Below are 6,659 nucleotides of genomic sequence, written 5' to 3' on the forward strand. Positions count from 1 at the left end.
AGGTTTACAGTATGTGAAACTGCTCAGCCCAGGGAGCCACGCTCAGCATATGTAGGGATAGGGTGGGAGACACAAAAGCGTTATCACGTGCAATTGGTTTGGTTAAAAAACAAGTCTATAATCTGGAACAGATAAAATCAGAACAACTCCTGACCTTTGAAGCAAATGTCAAGGGACCTGAATGTGGATAATTTTGGAAGGCAACTGAAGAGTTGAATTACGACTTGTCTTGGTGCTTCCTGCTTTCGGTTGGGACTGGAAATGGAAGTGCCAAGCCCTGCCAGGAAGTCATTTCTCGTGGTTTTACTGGCCAGGGCTAATTTAGGAAGTGCTGGAAATCTTGTAGAAACCCCTTGGGAAATTTTTACCTTGCTCTCCTGCATAAAAAAGTTCCACTTAGCAACAAGACCCGCCAGAGTGGCATCTGAACTCCCTGTTGGCTTCTCTGGGCAAACCATATATTTGTTCCCAATGCAGTTCAGGGTAGGCCAGAGCAGCCTGGGTAACAGGGGCCCTTCAGAGGTTGGGAGATGATCTGTGAGGGCTGTGCTGGCTCTCTCAAATGGTTGCCCATCTCATCCACTCACTGCCTTAGGACTGAGTGTGGAGATTTCCATGTCACCCCGGAAGACCACAAAGCTAGAGGAGATGGTCGGCTTACCCCGTTTACCCAACCACCCAGCTAGGTGATAAAGTCAGCACCCAAAACCAAATCAATCTACTTCCCCAAACTACACTTTTACCATCTGCTCTCTGTTTCAGAAGTAATTTTTTTTTTCTTAAAAAAAAGAAGATTCTACCTTTCATTGTATTGTGCCACAGAATCTTCAATGCGTAGGACAGGGAGCTGACATGTCTGTTCATGTCCACACTGAGGCAGCCGGAGGCCTGTGGAGACCTAAGATTCCTATCTGTCCTTATTCCCCATCTGTAGCCCATACACCCCTCACAGTTCTGGCCCGGACCTGTGTCTCCTTCATCTCCACCCATCCTCTTCCTCTAACACCCCTGTCTTTTCTCCCTTTAGCCAAGTTCTGTTGTCTATCCGAGGCCCTGCCCGAGAGATCACCAGGCAAGCCACGCTCTTTTCCCCTTTCATGTCCTCACAGCACTTGAGGTAGGCCTTTGTGTCCCCATCACGATCTCCCTGGCCAGTTGCGATGTGTCGTACTTATTTCCAAGAAGGTACACACGTGAAAAACCTGACAATGCAGGGACACACTAGGCGGCGTTGCAGCTGAGGCCGACATGGAACATGCATGAGACACAACGAAAGGAAAAGCTCCATGTAAGCCATCGGGGAGGGATAATGTGGGCTTGCGTTAGGAAATGAGTCAGATCAGTCACCATTCAGATTCGGATGGTAACGGTTTGAGATGGAGAGAGCAGGGTTGCCAAACACAGTGGAACAGAGGGAAGATGGGTGGTTTCAGAGCAAGGAGCTGTTCCTCTCAGCTAGGAGCAGTTCCCCTCAGAGGGACTGATGCAAACAAAGATGGAGCTGGATTGATGCACGGAAACAGAGACCGCCCATGTCCTCGGGAAAGAAATGTGGGTTTATGATTCTTAATAACATAAAGAAGAAAAAAAAGAAAGTATCTGTCATTAGTTAAGGCGGATTAAAGCCAACCTCTGTTTATTGACTTATTTTTAAGTTACTTTCAAGTTTACTGTATCAGTGAACCACCCCAACTATGTCTCTATCCCTGTAGAGAAGATTACAGATTTTTAAAAAATTACAGATCAAATCTGATGTCTTTTTATTTAACATCTACTTTTCAAAGATACCTAGCAAGTGAATGTTGAGAGAGTGCACTAATCCTTTACCCTGGATAAATATCTTATGGACATATTTTTCCTATTGGTAAAATTTTATTCATGTTTACTCAATAGTATTCTTTAATGGTGAAAGGTAGAGGTCTAAAATTCTAGTTCATTTTTCCTTCTTAAAAATCAATTTTAATAACTAAGAACTGTGTGCCATATGAAAGATTAATACAGTACAATTCCTCTTAAAAATAAAAAAGGAAAATATCTTTTCTGTATCTTATTAGTATTTTATTATATTTATGATTAAAAATTTTTTATTAATTAAGCATTTTTTATTTTTTACATATATGGGAAAATATCTTAATTACCTCTGGAGTATTGTTTATCTTGATGACAAAGCAAAATTTGACGTCTTGTTTTTTGTTTTTTTCCTTATTCTGTGCTTCAAACTTCTTGAGCAGCTTGGAAACTATATGTGATGCTTTCAAATTCAATTTACACATTCAACATCACTTTTAAGCTAAAAAGGAAGTTACAATCAAAACATCACTTTCTCCAGAGCCCTGGGAATGAAGGCTGGTGGCATCTCGCGCATGAGTCACGGAATGGTTCTGAAGGTCATTTTTGTACTCCCACCTAGAACAGGATAGCGTATCTGGTGTTGGCATGTGGCAAGCCCTGAGTCACAGCAGGCTCTGATCCTATCGCTTATCTGTTTTCTGGCATGATGCAATCGTGAGGCCCAGCCACTAGAAGCTTCTCAGATCTTACCCATAGGATGTGAGCTTCCTATTAACCAGTTCCCAGGCTAGGAGCACGAAGGCCTCACCCTCCTGGACTTGGAACACACACAGAGGTCAGGTTCTGAAGGTCTACCCCAATCTTGGGGGGGGGGGTGTCATCCTTCGTTTGTGGTGACAAAACTAGGTGATGTGTTTTCGGTAGTTGCTTCAGAGCAAGCTAACCTGAGGTTAGTAGTGAGGAAATCAGATTTTTTTGAAGAACGCATATTTCTTTCAGGTTGTGGTGATGGGGTTAGGAAGTCATGTTTCTCTCATCCCTAGTTATGGATTGCCAGTAGGGGTAAGGGCAGAGATGAGCAGTGGGCCCCGAGGAAGATGGAGTGTGCCAAGGGAACTGGCAATAATGGAATTGGGGCCAAGTTGGGAGTGAATCTCTTAGATGAGGCAGGAGGATATCAGGAGCAGGACCAGGGGACATAAAGCCTTAAGTTTGCCTTCTACCTCATAATCCCTTTTTGCTAGGCCAACGCCTATGAAGTTATTGGAAGCCTCTGGGAACTACAGTGTGCAGTTTAGCTATACTCTGAGGCCAAGTAGGATAAGCTCTGACAGTGATCTCAGCAACATGAAGACTCCAGAAACTTAGAGACTAAGAAGAGCTGTTGTAGCTTCCAGAATGGATCTGAGGGGGGGTAAAGCTACCTGAGGACCTGCTGCTGGTCACTAGGCTGCCTCCAACCTGATGCTTCTTACACTACTGTGGTAAGAGCTGGAGAGATGGATCAGTGGATAAGAGCACTTGCTGCTTTTCTTGAGGACCCATTTCGATTCCCAAAACCCACCTGTGGCTCAGATCTGACTGTAACTCCAGTTCCAGGGATCTGTTGCCCCTTTGGCCTCCCTGAGAACCAGGTGCTCAGGTGGTGCATAGACATACATGCAGGTAAAACATCCATGCACAACATTTAAAAAAAAATAATAAAAGGGTATCATAGGTAGGTCCAAGAACAAGGCAATAATCAAGTTACTCACATTCTCATTTTTCTTTCAGAAAAGTTAGATCATTGTAGATCAGATGTCAAGATGTTCTATTCCTATGGTTTATTCATACACAAAACTGCAATCTTGTCAGGACTGATGTAAATCATAAAAATAGCAACCTCGTGTCCTAGGAGCAGAAAGCAGAGAGTGTGGGCACGGGGGGGGGGGACGGGGGACACAAAACTGGCCAGCTAAAAAGACTGGAGACAGTCTGGGGTGGGACTTTACCACATATTTAAATATTAATTATGTGGCCTCCACAAAACAATGTCCACCCAAGACAGTCACTCGGGGTTATGTAGCATCATGCACCCACATCTTTACTCAGTGTAATGGTAAATTGAGGAGTCAGTTTGCCTCTGTTCTCCTGACTAAATCTTGGTCAACTGACTCTCAATGTCATTGTGAAGTAGGTTTCAGCAGATGACCCTCACTGATTCAGGAGGACTAGTCCAGAGAAGAGACAGGTTCCCAGGAGAGGAAGGAATGAGTACACCAAACTACAACAGTGTCTCTTTCTAGGGTCCTTAGGTATTAGTCACCATTCTCATTGTGGTGACAAAAATCAGACAAGAAGTTTTTCAGAAAAGACGGGGCCTGTTGACCCACAGTTTACAAGTGCAGTCCATCCTAGGAGATGCAGCCTGAGGCAGCTGGTCACGTGGCATCCATCGCCAGGAAGCAGCAAAGCATGCTGGCGCTTATGCTTGCTGTCCTTTATTCAGGCCAGGACCCTGTCTACCCCACGGGACCATGATGCCCACATGGAGGGTGGAACTTCTGACCTCAGAGAATGCCATAGCATCTTATCCCAGAGTTTTTTCCTGAGGCGATACAAATACTATCGAGATGACATGATTCAGATTCTAGTTTGCTTTCTTGCCAGTCTCAACACTTCTATGAGCCATATTCCTGAAATTCATCTGTCTGTACACTCACCCTGCAGGTCTTGTTCCCAGGAGAGCCCTGGGTCATCACCTGTTGCTATCTGTGTGCTTCTCCTTGTTGCAACATTTTCATCTTATGTTCCTCCTCCACTTTTTGCCATAGCACCTGTATTCGTTCCTCTCCTTTCTTCTTCTTTTTTAAAATATTTATTTATTTATTTATTTATTTATTTATTTATTTATTTATTTATTATGTACACAGTGGTCTGCCTGCATGTAAACCCAAAGGACAGAAGAGGGCATCAGATCACATTATAGATGGTTGTGAGCCTCCATGTGGTTGCTGAGAATTGAACTCGGAACCTCTGGAAGATCAGTCAGTGCCCTTAACCTCTGAACCATCTCTTGTCTCTTATATATGGGACATGGTGATTCTTCTGGCATGGGACTACCGATATCCATGGTAGGCCTTCTCTTCTCGGTTAAGCCTCTCTGACAAAATCCTTACAGGCATATCCAAATGTGTATCTCCTGCATGATTCTAAATCTAGACCACCTGGCAGTCAGGACTAAAGACTGTTGTGTGTAGCCCTAGTTCTGCTTCTCCAGGGCTGCCTGGCCTCCCCTTAAGAATGCAGCCATACACCATATGGCATCTGTAAGGGGATGTGTCTAGAGTTTTTCCTCTAAATGATGGTGAAAGCATTTTTTAGCTTTAAACTCCAGGAAATAAGACTTTCCCATCTCAATAGCCAGGCACACCCAGTTGCTTGGATCTCTGATATACCACCTTCCTTCTACACAATGGTTTAATACTTTTGCTAAAATATAGTTTGATGATAGAAGGCACACTGTTTAAAGTGTACAGTTTTACAATGTATTTATAGAGCTATGAAATCTGTATTACTGTTCATGGGAAACTTTTTCACCTGATGTTTGCACCTTTAGTAATCCATCCCTGTACACTGGCCCCTCTCCTAATTCCATTCTCCTCCTGAGCACTCAGCAACTGGCTCTGTAGATTTGCTTCTTATGGACATTTTATGTAAACAGAATCATATGGCCCTTGAATCTGGCCTTTTAAAGTACGCTAATGTCTTTGAAACTCATCTATGACATGACATATATCTGTACTTTATTCCTTCTATTGCCAAATATTTATAGTTTCTCTGTTCTCATCCTTTCCCATTATAGAAAATGCTGTTGTGAACATTCATGTACAAGTTTTGCAGGACACAAGTTCTCATTTCTCTTGGTTATGTATCCCAGAGTAGAACTGCTGTGTCATATGATAACTCTGTTGTCACCATTTGAGGAACAGACCAACTCTTGTCCATTCAATAAGCAGGCATAACACTCACTTTTTTACATGCCTGCCAACTTCTGTCTGTGTAGTTATTACAGTTATTTTCTTGGGGTGGCAGTTATTTTCTTGATTTCTTATGCACACAGCACACTATGGCTCACTTTAGGAAAATATTCGTGCATGAGAATTCACAGTCTCTCTAACCATGGCTCTTTAATTCCTACTGCAAACAGGTCCTTTTGTTGCTACCTAGCATAGGGTAAAAAAAAAATGACCAAGTTATGACCTATGTTATAATGTGACTTCCCTTGCCCCACCAAGTATGTTGTAAAAGTTACCTACATTTAGCATTAGATAACATAAACATCTTTTTGAAAGAGTTGATTGGAATTTCTCTTTCTAGATTACGATTGGTGTTGAATGGAGAAGGAGGGTTTCCATGGATGCAGATAAAATGAGAAGACCATTTCAGACGGGAAAAGAGTAGAAACATCAACTGTAGTGACTGGCATGCTATTGTCAATGTGCATGAGAGAGAGAGAGAGAGAGAGAGAGAGAGAGAGAGAGAGAGAGAGAGAGAGAGAAGAGAGAAGAGAGAGAGAGAGAGAGAAGAGAGAAGAGAGAAGAGAGAGAGAGAGAGAATACTCTACTAATGATCTATATCACAAGCCCTTCTGATTGACATATGAGAGGAAGCTTTAATAAGGGAATATTTAATAATTTTTAACCATTTTGTGGTTCTTTTTCTGACCACTTTTCCTGCATATCACACCAAAACTTGTCTCTCATTTTAATAATAGTCTTATCCACTCACAATTCTCTTGTTTCTCAGTCATACTTGATGAGTAGCCTCCAATAGAGTATATTATGATTGTTGGCTCCAAGTAATGTTTATATTAGAATTTCCTGCTT

This window comes from Acomys minous (assembly GCF_964271855.1).
Source record: "Acomys minous genome assembly, chromosome: 10".
Classification (NCBI taxonomy): Eukaryota; Metazoa; Chordata; class Mammalia; order Rodentia; family Muridae; genus Acomys; species Acomys minous.